General features: G+C 45.6%; 1 pseudogene; it reads right to left on the bottom strand.

The window, feature by feature from the left end:
- The window catches only part of LOC139266161 (tRNA (uracil-5-)-methyltransferase homolog B-like), a 74055-nt pseudogene that overhangs the window by 52549 nt on the left and 2715 nt on the right, over positions 1 to 18791 (bottom strand).

Consider the following 18791-nt stretch of genomic DNA (forward strand, 5'->3'; position numbering starts at 1 on the left):
CCCACTCATTCAGCCTATCTGAATCACCTTGCAGCATCTTTGCATCCTCCTCACAACTCACAATCCCACCTAGTTTTGTGTCATCAGGAAACTTGGAAATATTACATTTGGTTCCTTCATCCAAATCATTTATATATATTGTGAATAGCTGGGGCCCAAGCACTGATCCCTATGGTACCCCACTAGTCACTGCCCGCCACCACGAAAAAGACCCGTTTATTCCTACTCTCTGTTTTCTGTCAGTTAACCAATTTTCAATCCATGCCAATACATTACCCCCAATCCTATGTGCTTTAATTTTGCACACTAGAAATGGGCGGACCATAGGTTTCGACCAATTTCAACCCCTAAATGTTTCCATTTGCGATGGCACTTTGTTCCATACTTGGTCATACTTTTGCTGAATGGTAATATACGGCAGGCACTTGTTTAAACCCCACCGATCTCACTCAACACACCACAGGATGCAGGGGTTTACCAATAAATAAGTCACCATCACCAAAACAAATTATCTGGTCATTATCTCATTGCTGTGTGTGGTACCTTGTCGTGCACAGATTGGCTGCTACGTTTCCCACATTACAAAAGTGATCACACTTCAAAAAACACTGAATTGGCTGCAAAATGCTTTGGGACGTTCTGTGGTCTCGAAAGGTGCTGTATATGACAATTATAATGGAAAAGATCCAGTGGCCAAACCTAACAGGCCAAGTTCCCACTCAAAATAAGATACCAACTTTTAGCAGTTGATATACAAATCTCTATCATGTAATTTAGCATGAAGTCCAATGGCTTTCAAGCCAGTGAAGTGTTTTCTAAATTACCCAGAGTCCTGTAATCTATCTTGTTCAAATTGTTATTTTATGATTTGCCTTCAAAGCAGATTGATCAACAAGGTGGGTTTCCCCAATTTCACAGCTTGACTCACTTGTCTTTCGTTTTATATCTACTAGAGAGAGCAGTCTCCATTTTAAACCCTAGCCACTCGAAATTATACAAAACTAACCACAACAAAACGGAACTAACAAAAACAGTTACGAAACGACCAAAAAACCGTCTTTGACACACGAACCTAGCTTTCAGGGTTAACATGAGCGCACTCTCCACCAGGTGTCACTGGGCAGTTAGTGATGGACAGAAACCTGGCTGAATGTTCCCGTCTTTTGCCTGGTCCGGGGACACTGTGCTCCCTTGTTGCACTCGCACTGCTGTCCCAACTCAGATAAGCACAGGCCACCTCCCTGGTGTACGCCACTCAGTATCGCACCAGGCAGCAGCTTCAGACACTGAGCCATCACGGTCACGAACACCGCAGTGAAATCACCAGACACAGCAGGGTCTCAGCTCACCTTTGCCGGTCCCCATGTAATGCCCAGCCGTTTGGGGGATTGCCGTCGGGCTCTGTTCACAGAGAAAGTAGGCTTGTTGCGATATCCGACAGTAACTGGCTGCAAAGAGAACCATCTGTGTGCAGGCTTCAGGCGTCCAGATGTACACCTGCAGCAGTCATCAAATGCACTGTGGGGAGCGCACCAGCAGCCAGAACTGCCGGAAAACAAGAGAGTGAAACACACAAAAAGGCCACCTTATTCACTGAAGATTATCCCTTCAATCGCCATCTCTGTTGTCGTGACATTTAATTGTACTGTGATTAACCCCAGTGTTTCTACTCAATTACCTTGCTAACTAAATTATTCCAAATCCAGTATTAGCCTTTGACTAAAGACATCTTTCTGATATTCATTTTAAATGTACTGTTCACTCATGCATTTATGGCCTTTGCAATAGTCCACCAGTACCACATCTTATTGGCACAAAGCATTATTTTTTTAATCTGTAAAATATACATCTAGCAGACTTTGTGGCTGTTTTAAGAAAGATTTGGATTTATATAGCGCCTTTCACAGCCACCGGACATCTCAAAGCGCTTTACAGCCAATGAAGTAGTTTTGGGATGTAGTCACTGTTGCAATGTGGGAAGAGATTGCTGCTATAGAGTAACTCTATCTGAACAGAAAGAAAGAGGGCTTATTTTTCTTGATTTGCAGAGATGTGAGGTTGGAAACCTACACTCCAGATCCCAGCACTGGAACAGCCTGTTTCCACTGCAAGTATGAAGTGAAAATTCTCTGCACTGCCAGTGGTAACATCTCTCCCAATTACACCTCGGCTCATGTTGCAGCACCCTTATTGAATCAGAAGATTATGGTCTCAAGCCCCATCCCAGGCGTGAGCACATTATCTAGGCTGACACTCCGCTGCGAGGAGGCTGGTCTATCCCCGATGGTGAGTATGAAGAGCTGAAAAAAAGTTAGTAAACAATTTTAAAACATTTTTTTTACAGCGACTTACCTTGATGGGGTCCCCTGAAACATAGAAACATAGAAAATAGGTGCAGGAGTAGGCCATTCGGCCCTTCGAGTGCACCACCATTCAATAAGATCATGGCTGATCATTCACCACTGTACCCCTTTCCTGCTTTCTCTCCATACCCCTTGATCCCTTTAGCCGTAAGGACCATATCTAATTCCCTCTTGAATATATCCAATGAACTGGCATCAACAACTCTCTGCGGTAGGGAATTCCACAGGTTAACAACTCTCTGAGTGAAGAAGTTTCTCCTCATCTCAATCCTAAATGGCTTACCCCTTATCCTTAGACTATGTCCCCTGGTTCTGGACTTCCCCAACATCGGGAACATTCTTCCTGCATCTAACCTGTCCAGTCCTGTCAGAATTTTACATTTTTCTATAAGATCCCCTCTCATCCTTCTAAACTCCAGTGAATACAGGCCCAGTCGATCCAGTCTCTCCTCATATGTCAGTCTCGCCATCCCGGGAATCAGTCTGGTGAACCTTCGCTGCACTACCTCAACAGCAAGAACGTCCTTCCTCAGATTAGGAGACCAAAACTGAACACAATATTCCAGGTGAGGCATCACCAAGGCCCTGTACAACTGCAGTAACACCTCCCTGTTCCTATACTCAAATCTCTTAGCTATGAAGGCCAACATACCATTTTCCTTCTTTACCGCCTGCTGTACCTGCATGCCAACTTTCAATGACTGATGAACCCAGGTCTCGTTGCACCTCCCCTTTTCCTAATCTGCCGCCATTCAGATAATATTCTGCCTTCGTGTTTTTGCCACCGAAGAGGATAACCTCACATTTATCCACATTATACTGCTTCTGCCACTCATTTGCCCACTCACCTAACCTGTCCTCCTCACAACTCACACTGCCACCCAGCTTAGTGTCATCTGAAAACTTGGAGATATTACACTCCATTCCCTCATCCAAATCATTAATGTATATTGTAAATAGCCGGGGTCCCAGCATTGAGTCCTGCACCATCCCACTAGTCACTGCCTGCCATTCTGAAAAGGACCTGTTTATCCCAACTCTCTGCTTCCCGTCTGCCAACCAGTTCTCTATCCACATCAGCACATTACCCCCAATACCATGTGCTTTAATTTTGCACACCAATCTCTTGTGACCTTGTCAAAATCCTTTTGGAAGTCCAAATACACCACATCCACTGGTTCTCCCTTGTCCACTCTACTCTATTCTATGTCCACAAAAAATTCTAGAAGATTTGTCAAGCAGGGTTTCCCTTTCATAAATCCATGCTGACTTGGACTGATCCCGTCACTGCTTTCCAAATGTGCTGCTATTTCAGCTTTAATAATTGATTCCAACATTTTCCCTACTACTGATGTCAGGCTAACTGGTCTATAATTACCTGCCTTCTCGCTCCCTCCTTTCTTAAAAAGTGGTGTTACATTAGCTACCCTCCAGCCCATAGGAACCAATCTAGGGAAGAGATAGCAGAGGCATTACTATACATATTTAATAATTAATTAGAAACAGCGTAGTGTCAGAAGACTGGTGGATAGCTAACTTAAGACCTATATATAAGGGAGATAGAACATGTCCAAGGAATTCTAGACCTACTCCATCTCCCCTTTTTCCTTCTGTCTTTTCTAAATATGTTATACCCTGCAATGTTTAATTCCCAGTCCTGATTTTTCTATAGCCTTGTCTCAGTAATCCCTATGTCTAATTCCTCGCAACGCATGATTGCCTCCAGCTCCCCTGTTTTACTACAGACCGTTGAACTAACTTTTAATAGCAGTTCCTCTCACTTTATTTTTATCCATCTTTTTAAATTCCTGTTCCATAACTCTAGTTATTCCTTGGCCATCAACGTCCTCCCTTACTTTATTCTTTCCTATGCTCTCTTTTCCTGTTTTGTTTATATTTAGGCTAGTTTTATTTCTTGTAGAACCCTCCCCTGTCTTACTAGTTTAAAGCCTTTGCCACCTCCCTATTTACCCTTTCCGCTACAACATGGGTCCCATCCCGGTACAGGTGGAGCCCGTCCCATCGGTACAGCTCCTTCCTGCCCCAGTATTGGTGCCAGTGTCCCACGAAAAGGATCCCCTCTTTCCCACACCAGCCCTTTAGTCACGTGTTAATTCTCCAGATCTGACTGTTTATATGCCAATTTGCACGTGCCAGATATTATTACCCTCGAGGTTATGCTTTTTAATTTAGCTCCTAACTCCTGACACTCCCTCAGCAGGACCTCCTCCCTGTTCCTACATATGACATTTGATCCGACATGGACCATGACAACTGGATTTAACCCCTCCCTTTCCAAATTCCTCTCAAGCCACCATGAGATATCCCTTACCCTGGCAACAGACCCTTTGTGATTCTCATTCTTGGCTGTAGAGGACGCCATCTATCTTTTGGATAAGATGTTCAGGTGGACATAAAAGATCCCATCCACTATTTGAAGAGCAGGATAATTCTCCTGGTCAATATTTATCGCTCAACCAACTACTGTTTGTTTGCAGCTTGCTGGCTGCATGTTTCCCTTCATTACAGTGACTTCACTTCAAAAAGTCTTCATTATTTGTAAAGCACTTTAAGGAGCACTGTTCAATCCCACAATCTCATCCAGCTGTAGCACACCGAGAGTGACTAAGAAGAGGCTAACTGCTCCTCCACAAGGGGTAGCGAGAATTAACAAGTCACCCAGAACTAATCCTGTTCCCTCTGCAGAAAAGCACCGACTCTTCTGGGGAATAGTTTGTGGGCCCCAGGAGCTCGGACAAAAGGAGAGAAAATAAAATAATTTCAAATATATCACGTAGATCTTTATTTTTTAAAAAAGAAAAGCTTGTCCCTGCTCCACAGCCCTACTGAACGAGCAGTTGAGTCTATCTGTTGGATCCTGACCGAAGGGAGAGTTGGATGCAGTAGGCAGCAGAGGACATTGGCCCCAGAGCAATTGGCAAGGCTGGTAGTGAACAGTGAAAGGTCCTCTTCTGAGCTTCATATTTAACCTAGAAGGAAGGAGAAAGCAAATGCCTGTGTTGATATAGCACCTTTCATGTCGTCAAGACGCCCCAAAGAACTTCAATGAAACAGGCAGCCAAGGCTGACTCCAGTGCAATGCTGAGGGAGCGCTGCATTGCCGGAGGTGCCGTCTTTCGAATGAGACATTAAGCCGAGGCCCTGTCTGCCCTCTCAGGTGGACATAAAAGATCCCATGGCACTATTTCGAAGAGGAACAGGGGCGTTATCTCCGTTGTCCTGGCCAATATTTATCCCTCAACCAACATCACTTGTTCTTATCACATTGCTGTTTGTGGGAGCTTGCTGTGCGCAAATTGGCTGCGGGGTCTCCTACTTTACAACAGTGACTACACGCCAAAAATACTTCATTGACTGTAAAGCGCTTTGGGACGTCTTGAAATCATGACAAACACTGTATTAATGCAAGTCTTTCTTTGTTCTTTTACTGCCAAATCATATGACCAGATGATGAATTGGGAGTTTTTACTTCCCACGACTGCTGTACAATCAAAGCCAGTAGCCAGCCCCATGAACAAGGAAAACGCAGGACCGATTTCAGTACGTTATCAAACCAACCATATCTGTCGCAGTGAGGACCTTTACCAGTCAGCCAGTAAACATGGATGTGCCGGGGATGGTAAAAGCCTCCTGGAGAAGTGGCCATCGACCAAAGGCACTGGCAGCAGGGGGCCAGACAAGATCCAGCCAGTGGACTTACCATTCTTACATAGAACTGCATGGTGGCCCAAAATTCATTGACATACTGCCCGTGTACCGCCCACTTACCGCCCAAAAAAGAAATTTTGGTGAAAGTCAACATACCGCCAACATACCACTCGGTGGAATATTCATCATTGACATACCACTGAGCGGTATGCACACTGTCCGCCATGCAGGACCGCCCGCAGACCGCCCAAAAAGTCCAATTTTCATGGCATACCGCCGACATACCACCGGAGCTGCATACCGTCCTGGAAAAGGTGGTTTTAAGCGATGGTACATGGGCAGGAATGGGCGGTAGTGCTCGGAGCTGCCATTTGGAAATCGGGAACAGTCAGCAAAAGCAGCACCTCTGTATTTCTGAGGTGAACAGAGGCTTTACAGTGCGATTTATAGTGGGAAAGGTATTTTTATTGGTACTACTAAATTATTAAGATCAAAGGCATTTTAGTTAAATTCCCTCAATGTGCAGCTCGGCTGCGACGATACACAGCACATAGTGGCAGTGAATGTCAACTTTCCAGGGAGCATCCATGATGCGCACATCTTGCATCAGAGCATTGTGTCTGACCTGATGAAATCTGAGCTACAAGGTAAATGTTGGATACTTGGAGACAAAGGGTATGGCCTCGCTACCTGGCTCTTGACCCCCCTGCAGAACCCTCAAACAGAAGCCGAACAACGATATAATAAGAGCCATATAGCCACACGTATTACTATCGAAAAGACAATTGAAGTGCTGAAGCAGCGCTTTCGATGCTTGGATCACTCAGGAAGCAGGCTGCAATACCACCCTGAGCAGGTTGCTCAGTTCACAGTGGTGTGCTGCATGTTGCATAATTTAGCAATCATGCGAGGACAGGAACTGCCACAGGGGACTGAGGGACTACCTGAGGTGAGAGTGCAGGAGACAGAGGAGAAGAGGAAAATGACGGGGGGGGGGGAGGAAGAGGATGAGCTTCCAGATGAACCCATAGCACCACCACCACACCCCCCTCCCCCCCCCACCCCCAACACCACAGCGGAGGGCACACGGAGCGTATGCCACTGCAAAATTGTTACGTCAGCAGCTCATAAATGAACGCTTTGCTTGAATATGGAGAGCTGCGTTTTGGGACTCTGATGACTGTTACCCAAAAGTTTGACACTGTACAAGAGTACTTAAATTCAATTCAAACATTTATGTAAAAATATAAAAAATATACAAATATAAAACTTTGTAAAACTTATAACTATAAAACAACTGTAACAACTTTAACAACTTTAGTAACAACTTTAACAAAACTTTAACAACTTGAATAAACTTTTAAAAATCAAACTTCAATTATTAAATGAACAACTACAACAAAAGACCCTTTATTGTCCTCGACCTCGTCTGTGTGCTCCACCACCCTTGGGACTATTCCCTCCTTTCTCAATCCCGCTCTTCCCTTTCCCACTGCCCCTGAGCCTGGACCTCCATGGTAGTATCAAGCCGGCATGCAGCACTGCACCCAGAGTTCTGTTGCTGTCGTTAGGGGTCAGACATTGCAAATGCAATGAATGGGATCTCAGGAGAAGCTCGTGATGTGGAAGGCACGGCTTCAGGGCTGGAAGATGCAGGCAGCACCCCACCCTCAGGTGCTGTCGACCTGACTACTATGGCACGGGGGAATTCCGCGCCATGTCCCAATCGCGTCGATTGCCGCATGGAGTCAGCGGTTCGCTCCATCGTGATGATCAGACACGACATATCATCCGACTGTCATTCTAATAGAGCCGCGATGTTTGCGGCTATCGTAGCCATGGCCTTGAGCAGCTCTCGACCTATGTCGACGCTGGCCTGTGACAGATACACCATGTCCTGGTACGCGCCTATCTGTCATGCAGCAACCAACCTTTTCTGCACCAACCTCCATCGCTGAGGCAAAGAAGCTGCAATGCTGGGGGTGCGTTGCTGCACACCGCTTGGTCCCGCAGAATCAGTGGAGTCATGGGGGAATCCCATGAATATAGACTTGGTGGAGGTGGATGTTCCAGCTGGCCCACATGGAACTGATGTGTCCTCCTCCGTCTCCGTCTCCATCTCCACTCCACCTCCACTGGTTCCAGGATCAGTGGCTCTTCCTCTTCCTGTTCCTCTTCGTCTTCCTCATCTCTGCCAGTGGTGAAGTCGGGAGAGGGCTGGGTGATGCCAGAGATGGAGGCAGTGGGTCTGTCTTCTGGTCAATCTGCGGAAATCTGATCTGAATCCTCCGAGACTGGAAGTACAAAACAACATTTAAAAATGCTTGGCACCAGGGGAGGGGTCAGGGTTGCATGAGTACAGAGTATAGTGACTTATCGCAGTCTTACTTAAATGTCCACCACTACTGCATTACTGCATTACATATCGTAGACAGACAATAAGCATTGCGTTACATGCCCCCAACATTGCAGTACATCACGAGGCCAACATTACAGTGCAATAAATTTACATTACATTACATCAGGCCAACATTACAGTTACAGTTACAGTTACATAACATGACATGACAGGACCACAACACAGGCCGCGGATTGTATTCAACTGACCATCCTGCATGGGTGGGTCAGCTCCAACGCCGGTGGCAGGGCACGCATCTCTATCTCTGTCAATGGCTCTTGGGTTATAGGTCCTCCCCCCGTATGCCGCTGATCCGCAACTATCAGCGGGACATCGAGGAGGCGGAGCGGCGAAGTGGGGTAGCTATATAAGACCCAACGTCGTCGAGAGGCCAGCGGGACATCGAGGAGGTGGAGCGGCAGCGTGGGGACGCCTATAAAAGGCCCGTCATCGGGAGGCCAGTGGGACATCGAGGAGGTGGAGCGGCAGCGGCCTATAAAAGGTCCGACGTCATCGGGAGGCCAGCGGGACATCGAGGAAGTGGAGTGGCAGCGTGGGGAGGTCTATAAAAGGCCAGCCGGTGCAGCTGCAGGGAGAGAAGGCAAAAAAGTAGAAAGAAATCGAAGGGTGATGTCACAGCCAAGGAGGTAAGTGATTGGCTGGTAATTGGTGAGTAGTTTTTCTTTTTTTTTTCTTTATCAGTAAGTAACCTTTAGCATTGTTGTTGCCAAATTAAGTTAATCTAAGGGTTAAGTCATGGCAGGAGAGCTCGGACATGTGCTATGCTCCTCCTGTGCTATGTGGGAAGTCAGGGACGCTTCCAGTGTCCGTGACGACTACATGTGCGGGAAGTCTATCCGGCTGCAGCACCTGACAGACCGCATTGCGGCACTGGAGCTGCGGGTGGATTTATTATGGAACACCCGCGATGCTGAGGATGTCGTGAATAGCGCGTTTAGTGAGTTGGCCACACTGCAGGTAAAGGGTACACAGCCAGATAGGGGATGGGTGATCAACAGGTAGAGCAGTGGAAGAAAGGTAGTGCAAGGGTCCCCTGTGGTCATCCCCCTGCAAAACAGATACACTGCTTTGGGTACTGTTGAGGGGGATGACTCATCAGGGGAGAGCAGCAGCAGCCAAATTCATGGCACCATGGGTAGCTCTGCTGCACAGGAGGGTAGGAAAAAGAGTGGGGGAGCTATAGTGGTCGGGGATACTATTGTAAGGGGAATAGACAGACATTTCTGCGGCCGCAATCGAGACTCCAGGAAGGTATGTTGCCTCCCTGGTGCAAGGGTCAAGGATGTCTCGGAGCGGCTGCAGGACATTTTGAAGGGGGAGGGTGAACAGCCAGTTGTCGTGGTGCATATAGGTACCAACGATATAGGTACAAAATGAGATGAGGTTCTACAAGACGAAATTAGGGAGCTAGGAGCTAAATTAAAAAGTAAGACCTCAAAAGTAGTAATCTCAGGATTGCAACCAGTGTCACGTGCTAGTCAGAGTAGGAATCGCAGGATAGCTCAGATGAATACGTGGCTTGAGGAGTGGTGCAGAAGGGAGGGATTCAAATTCCTGGGACATTGGAACCGGTTCTGGGGGAGGTGGGACCAGCACAAACCGGAGGGTCAGCACCTGGGCAGGACTGGAACCAATGTCCCAGCGAGAGTGGTTGCTAGTGCTGTTGGGGAGGGGTTAAACTAATATGACAGGGGGATGGGAACCTATGCAGGGAGACAGAGGGAAGTAGAATGGGGCAGAAGCAAAAGATAGAAAGAAGAAAAGTAAAAGTGGAGGGCAGAGAAACCCAAGGCAAAAAGCAAAAAAGGCCACATTACAGCAAAATTCTAAAGGGGCAAAGTGTGTTAAAAAGACAAGACTGAAGGCTCTGTGCCTCAATGCAAGGAGTATTCGTAATAAGGTGGACGAATTAACTGCGCAGATAGCAGTTAACGGATATGATGTAGTTGGCATCACAGAGACATGGCTCCACGGTGACCAAGGCTGGGAACTCAACATCCAGGGGTATTCAATATTCAGGAAGGATAGACAGAAAGGAACAGGAGGTGGGGTGGCGCTGCTGGTTAAAGAGGAAATTAACATAATAGTAAGGAAAGACATTAGCTTGGATGATGTGGAATTGGTATGGGTGGAGTTACGGAATACCAAACGGCAGAAAACGCTAGTGGGAGTTGTGTACAGACCACCATACAGTAGTAAACATAGAAACATAGAAAATAGGTGCAGGAGCAGGCCATTCAGCCCTTCTAGCCTGCACCGCCATTCAATGAGTTCATGGCTGAACATGAAACTTCAGTACCCCCTTCCTGCTTTCTCGCCATAACCCTTGATCCCCCGAGTAGTAAGGACTTCATCTAACTCCCTTTTGAATATATTTAGTGAATTGGCCTCAACTACTTTCTGTGGTGGAGAATTCCACAGGTTCACCACTCTCTGGGTGAAGAAGTTTCTCCTCATCTCGGTCCTAAATGGCTTACCCCTTATCCTCAGACTGTGACCCCTGGTTCTGGACTTCCCCAACATTGGGAACATTCTTCCTGCATCTAACCTGTCCAAACCCGTCAGAATTTTAAACGTTTCTATGAGGTCCCCTCTCATTCTTCTGAACTCCAGTGAATACAAGCCCAGTTGATCCAGTCTTTCTTGATAGGTCAGTCCCGCCATCCCGGGAATCAGTCTGGTGAATCTTCGCTGCACTCCCTCAATAGCAAGAATGTCCTTCCTCAAGTTAGGAGACCAAAACTGTACACAATACTCCAGGTGTGGCCTCACCAAGGCCCTGTACAACTGTAGCAACACCTCCCTGCCCCTGTATTCAAATCCCCTCGCTATGAAGGCCAACATGCCATTTGCTTTCTTAACCGCCTGCTGTACCTGCATGCTAACCTTCAATGACTGATGTACCATGACACCCAGGTCTCGTTGCACCTTCCCTTTTCCTAATCTGTCACCATTCAGATAATAGTCTGTCTCTCTGTTTTTACCACCAAAGTGGATAACCTCACATTTATCCACATTATACTTCATCTGCCATGCATTTGCCCACTCACCTAACCTATCCAAGTCACTCTGCAGCCTAATAGCATCCTCCTCGCAGCTCACACTGCCACCCAAATTAGTGTCATCCGCAAATTTGGAGATACTGCATTTAATCCCCTCGTCTAAATCATTAATGTACAATGTAAACAGCTGGGGCCCCAGCACAGAACCTTGCGGCACCCCACGAGTCACTGCCTGCCATTCTGAAAAGTACCCGTTTACTCCTACTCTTTGCTTCCTGTCTGACAACCAGTTCTCAATCCACGTCAGCACACTACCCCCAATCCCATGTGCTTTAACTTTGCACATTAATCTCTTGTGTGGGACCTTGTCGAAAGCCTTCTGAAAGTCCAAATATACCACATCAACTGGTTCTCCTTTGTCCACTTTACTGGAAACATCCTCAAAAAATTCCAGAAGATTTGTCAAGCATGATTTCCCTTTCACAAATCCATGCTGACTTGGACCTATCATGTCACCATTTTCCAGATGCACTGCTATGACATCCTTAATAATTGATTCCATCATTTTACCCACTACTGAGGTCAGGCTGACCGGTCTATAATTCCCTGTTTTCTCTCTCCCTCCTTTTTTAAAAAGTGGGGTTACATTGGCTACCCTCCACTCCATAGGAACTGATCCAGAGTCAATGGAATGTTGGAAAATGACTGTCAATGCATCCGCTATTTCCAAGGCCACCTCCTTAAGTACTCTGGGATGCAGTCCATCAGGCCCTGGGGATTTATCGGCCTTCAATCCCATCAATTTCCCCAACACAATTTCCCGACTAATAAAGATTTCCTTCAGTTCCTCCTCCTTACTAGACCCTCTGACCCCTTTTATATCCGGAAGGTTGTTTGTATCCTCCTTAGTGAATACCGAACCAAAGTACTTGTTCAATTGGTCTGCCATTTCTTTGTTCCCCGTTATGACTTCCCCTGATTCTGACTGCAGGGGACCTACGTTTGTCTTTACTAACCTTTTTCTCTTTACATACCTATAGAAACTTTTGCAATCCACCTTAATGTTCCCTGCAAGCTTCTTCTCGTACTCCATTTTCCCTGCCCTAATCAAACCCTTTGTCCTCCTTTGCTGAGTTCTAAATTTCTCCCAGTCCCCAGGTTCGCTGCTATTTCTGGCCAATTTGTATGCCACTTCCTTGGCTTTAATACTATCCCTGATTTCCCTAGATAGCCACGGTTGAGCCACCTTCCCTTTTTTATTTTTACGCCAGACAGGAATGTACAATTGTTGTAATTCATCCATGCGGTCTCTAAATGTCTGCCATTGCCCATCCACAGTCAACCCCCTAAGTATCATTCGCCAATCTATCCTAGCCAATTCACGCCTCATACCTTCAAAGTTACCCTTCTTTAAGTTCTGGACCATGGTCTCTGAATTTACTGTTTCATTCTCCACCCTAATGCAGAATTCCACCATATTATGGTCACTCTTCCCCAAGGGGCCTCGCACAATGAGATTGCTAATTAATCCTCTCTCATTACACAACACCCAGTCTAAGATGGCCTCCCCCCTAGTTGGTTCCTCAACATATTGGTCTAGAAAACCATCCCTTATGCACTCCAGGAAATCCTCCTCCACCGTATTGCTTCCAGTTTGGCTAGCCCAATCTATGTGCATATTAAAGTCACCCATTATAACTGCTACACCTTTATTGCATGCACCCCTAATTTCCTGTTTGATGCCCTCCCCAACATCCCTATTACTGTTTGGAGGTCTGTACACAACTCCTACTAACGTTTTTTGCCCTTTGGTGTTCTGCAGCTCTACCCATATAGATTCCACATCATCCAAGCTAATGTTTTTCCTAACTATTGCATTAATCTCCTCTTTAACCAACAATGCTACCCCACCTCCTTTTCCTTTTATTCTATCCTTCCTGAATGTTGAATACCCCTGAATGTTGAGTTCCCAGCCCTGATCATCCTGGAGCCACGTCTCCGTAATCCCAATCACATTATATTTATTAACATCTATTTGCACAATTAATTCATCCACCTTATTGCGGATACTCCTTGCATTAAGACACAAAGCCTTCAGGCTTGGTTTTTTTAACACCCTTTGTCCTTTTAGAATTTTGCTGTACAGTGGCCCTTTTTGTTCTTTGCCTTGGGTTTCTCCGCCCTCCACTTTTCCTCATCTCCTTTCTGTCTTTTGCTTTTGCCTCCTTTTTGTTTCCCTCTGTCTCCCTGCATTGGTTCCCATCCCCCTGCCACATTAGTTTGAATCCTCCCCAACAACACTAGCAAACACTTCCCATCGGACATTGGTTCCGGTCCTGCCCAGGTGCAGACCGTCCGGTTTGTACTGGTCCCACCTCCCCCAGAACTGGTCCCAATGCCCCAGGAATTTGAATCCCTCCCTGCTGCACCACTGCTCAAGCCACGTATTCATCATAGTGAGGTTGGGGGCAGCATTGAATAAGAAATTAGGAATGCGTGCAATAAAGTTATAGCAGTTATCATGGGTGACTTTAATCGACATATTGATTGGGCTAACCAAACTGGTAGCAATGCGGTGGAGGAGGATTTGCTGGAGTGTAGTAGGGATGGTTTTCTAGACCAATATGTCGAGGGACCAACTAGAGGGCTGGCCATCCTAGACTGGGTGATGTGTAATGAGAAAGGACTAATTAGCAATCTTGTTGTGCGAGGCCCCTTGGGGAAGAGTGACCATAATGTGGTAGAATTCTTTATTAAGATGGAGAGTGACACAGTTAATTCAGAGACTAGGGTCCTGAACTTAAGGAAAGGTAACTTCGACAGTATGAGACATGAATTGGCTAGAATAGACTGGCGAGTGATACTTAAAGGGTTGACGGTGGATAGTCAATGGCAAACATTTAACGATCACATGGATGAACTTCAACAATTGTACATCCCTGTCTGGAGTAAAAATAAAATGGGGAAGGTGGCTCAACCGTGTTAACAAGGGAAATTAAGGATAGTATTAAATCCAAGGAAGAGACATATAAATTGGCCAGAAAAAGCAGCAAACCTGAGGACTGGGAGAATTTTATAATAGAGCAGAGGAGGACAAAGGGTTTAATTAGGAGGGGGAAAATAGAGTATGTGAGGAAACTTGCTGGGAACATAAAAACTGACTGCAAAAGCTTCTCTAGCTAGGTGAAGAGAAAAAGATTAGTGAAGACAAACGTAGGTCCCTTGCAGTTAGATTCAGCTGAATTTATAATGGGGAACAAAGAAATGGCAGACCAGTTAAATAAATATTTTGGTTCTGTCTTCGTGAAGGAAGACACAAATAACCTTCCGGAAATACTAGGGGACCGAGTGTCTACTGAGAAGGAGGAACTAAAGTAAATCCTTATTAGGCGGGAAATTGTGTTAGGAAAATTGATGGGATTGAAGGCCGATAAATCCCCGGGGCCTGATAGTCTGCATCCCAGAGTACTTAAGGAAGTAGCCCTAGAAATAGTGGATGCATTGGTGATCATTTTCCAACAGTCTATTGATTCTGGATCAGCTCCTATGGACTGGAGAGTAGCTAATGTAACACCATTTTTTAAGAAAGGAGGGAGTGAGAAAACGAGTAATTATAGACCGGTTAGCCTGACATCAGTAGCGGGGAAAATGTTGGAATCAATTATTAAAGATGAAATAGCAGCGCATTTGGAAAGCAATGACAGGATCGGTCCAAGTCAGCATGGATTTATGAAAGGGAAATCATTCTTGACAAATCTTCCAGAATTTTTTGAGGATGTAACTGGTAGAGTGGACAAGGGAAAACCTGTGGATGTGGTATATTTGGACTTTCAAAAATCTTTTGACAAGGTCCCACACAAGAGATTTGTGTGCAAAGTTAAAGCACATGGTAGTGGGGGTAGTGTACTGACGTGGATAGAGAACTGGTTGGCAGACAGGAAGCAGAGAGTCAGGATAAACGGGTCCGTTTCAGAGTGGCAGGCAGTGACTAGTGGGGTGCCGCAGGGCTCAGTGCTGAGACCCCAGCTATTTACAATATACATCAATGATTTAGATGAAGAAATTGAGTGTAATATCTCCAAGTTTGCAGATGACATTAAGCTGGGTGGCGGTGTGAGCTGTGAGGAGGACGCTAAGAGGCTGCAGGGTGACTTGGATAGGTTAGGTGAGTGGGCAAACGCATGTCAGATGCAGTATAATGTGGTTAAATGTGAGGTTATCCACTTTGGTGGCAAAAACACGAAGACAGAATATTATCTGAATGGCGGCAGATTAGGAAAAGGGGAGATGCAACGAGACCTGGGTGTCATGGTACATCAGTCATTGAAAGTTGGCATGCAGGTACAGCAGGTGGTGAAGAAGGCAAATGGTATGTTGGTCTTCATAGCTAGGGGATTTGAGTATAGGAGCAGGGAGGTCTTACTTCAGTTGTACAGGGCCTTAGTGAGGCCTCACGTGGAATATTGTGTTCAGTTTTGGTCTCCTAATCTGAGGAAGGACGTTCTTGCTATTGAGGGAGTGCAGCAAAGGTTCACCAGACTGATTCTCGGGATGGCAGGACTGACATATGAGGAGAGACTGGATCGACTGGGCCTGTATTCACTGGAGTTTAGAAGGATGAGAAGGGATCTCATAGAAACATATAAAATTCTGACAGGACTGGGCAAGCTAGATGCAGGAAGAATGTTCCCGATGTTGGGGAAGTCCAGAACCAGGGGACATAGTCTAAGGATAAGGGGTAAGCCATTTAGGACTGAGATGAGGAGAAACTTCTTCACTCAGAGAGTTGTTAACCTATGGAATTCCCTACCACAGAGAGTTGTTGATGTCAGTTCATTGGATATATTCAAGAGGGAGTTAGATATGGCCCTCACGGCTAAAGAGCTCAAGGGGTATGGAGAGAAAGCAGGAAAGGGGTACTGAGGTGAATGATCAGTCATGATCTTATTGAATGGTGGTGCAGGCTCGAAGGGCCAAATGGCCTACTCCTGCACCTATTTTCTATGCTTCTATGTTTCTATTGCAGATGTCTTCTTCTGCAGAACATGAAGTAAATGAAAGTAAAAATCTTCAATCCATTTAACATCGCAGACACACAGGTTCTCACACATACACACACATCAAAACACTGCGTTCATCTTCTTGTCATTGCCTGAAAGCACAAATATGTCGCCATAACCTTAAGATAAATAACATCATCCGTGTGACACTGAACCTACATTTACATGGTACATGGCACATGGTGGGTGCATAAATAAAATCATTACTTACTCTTGCGACCCTCATCAGGTCATTCCACCTTTCCCCAGTGCGTACCATGGTACTTGCGAAGCACACAGCCGCCCTGATCTCGTCCCATATTCTGTTGTACTCCTTTAGGGGGGCTTTCCACGACCACCCTTTGTTAGCTTGGAGTACCTCTCTGTAATATTCTCCAGAAGGGCAGGTAACTCTGTCTCTTCGAAGGCGGGCGCCCTCACTCTCCCTTCCTTCTCGATGTTCCTGCGCTTCGACTTTGTCTTGAGCATTTCCATTATATTTATATTGTTAAGATTTTTGATTTGAAAAATGTCTTATTATTGTTGATACTGTATAATTATTATTTGTGATGAATATTTTTAAACTCTGCAATCTGTTATTAAGCCAACTGACCTTCGACTAGCTTGCTGCTCCTTCTCAATCTCTCTAACTTGACTTCAACTCACTGCACATGCACCGGTAACCCCTGACCCCCCAAGTCATGGGTAAAAAGCTTCTCTGAAAAAAACGAGAGAAAAAAAAATCGTGCATGCACAGTTCAATGCCACACCGTTCATCGACAAGAAGGTCGATCTGGATCGACTACAATGTTACCATCCGCCCGCTGCACACCGCTCGCATACTGCTGAAAAAATGGTCCAGAATTGCGCTCTTGGTCTTGGCTGTTTGAAACGCCGGCATACCGCCAAGTAATGACCAATTTCGGGCCCTAGAGTATTTACAGCATAGAAACAGGCCATTTGGCCTGTGCCGGTGTTTATGCTCCACACGCGACTCCTCCCACCCTATTTCATCGAACCATATTACTATATCCTTCAGTTCATTCCTCCCTCAGGAATTTATCTAGCTTAAATGCATCTATGCTTTTAGTGTCTTCTACTGTGAAGACCGGTACAAAATATTTGTTCAAAGTCTCTGCCCTTTCCTTGTTTCCCATTATTAATTTCCCAGTCCCGCCCTCTAAGGGACCAACATTTACTTTAGCTACTCTCTCTTTTATATACTTGTGGAATCTCTTACTGTCTGTTTTTAATTTTCTTGCTAGTTTACTCTCAATCTATTTTCTCTCTCTATTATTTTTTTAGTAATCCTTTGTTGGTTTCTAAAATATTCCCAATCTTCTAGCCTACCACTAATCTTCACAACATTGTGTGCCTTTTCTTTCAATTTGATACCATGCTTAACTTCCTTAGTCAGTCATGGATGCTTCATCCTTCTCATAGACTCTTTACTTCTCAATGGTCTCCCCAAAAGTGGAAATGTCTTCTCTACGTCCACCCTATCAAAATCCTTCATAATTTTAAAGATGATCATCTATCAGTTCATCCTTCAGCCTTCTCGTTTCCAAAGAAAAGACCCCAGCCTGTTCAGGCTTTCATACAGATGTGGGCTGGCCCACAGTGAGCTAAAGCCCTCACTATCGCAGACACTAATTTCACTATTGCCAATATCAGGCAAGGTCTCAGCCAAATGGTGATGAGATTCTGCCGTGATCACGTACATGCTGGATATCGGTATGCAGTTCAATTATATCAAATAAAACAGTATTAAATGTTACAGCCCAGAGAAAATGGGCTGTGATTTTCAACACATTCCTGCAACGTACAATAAGAACATAATAGGAGCAGGAGAAGGCCATAAGGCCCCTCGAGCCTGCTCCGCCATACAATATCATGGCTGATCTGATCATGGACTCAGCTCCACTTCCCCGCCTGCTCCCCATAACCCCTCATCTCCCCATCTCTCAAGAAACTGTCTATTTCGATCTTAAATTTATTTAATGTCCCAGCTTCCACAGCTCTGAGGCAGCGAATTCCACAGATTCACAACCCTCAGAGAAGAAATTTCTCCTCATCTCAATTCTAAATGGGCGACCCTTTATTCTAACATCATGCCCTCTAGTTCTAGTCTCCCCTACCAGTGGAAACATCCTCTCTGTATCCACCTTGTCAAGCTCCCTCATAATCTTGCACGTTTCGATAAGATCACCTCTCATTGAAATGGCTTGCGAGTAAATTCACCAATCCCGCAGTCCCAGCGAAGGGGTGAATTCACAAGGAGCGTGGGTCAGAGACAGGG

The sequence above is a fragment of the Pristiophorus japonicus genome, chromosome 6 (assembly GCF_044704955.1).
Source record: "Pristiophorus japonicus isolate sPriJap1 chromosome 6, sPriJap1.hap1, whole genome shotgun sequence".
NCBI classification, from domain to species: Eukaryota; Metazoa; Chordata; class Chondrichthyes; family Pristiophoridae; genus Pristiophorus; species Pristiophorus japonicus.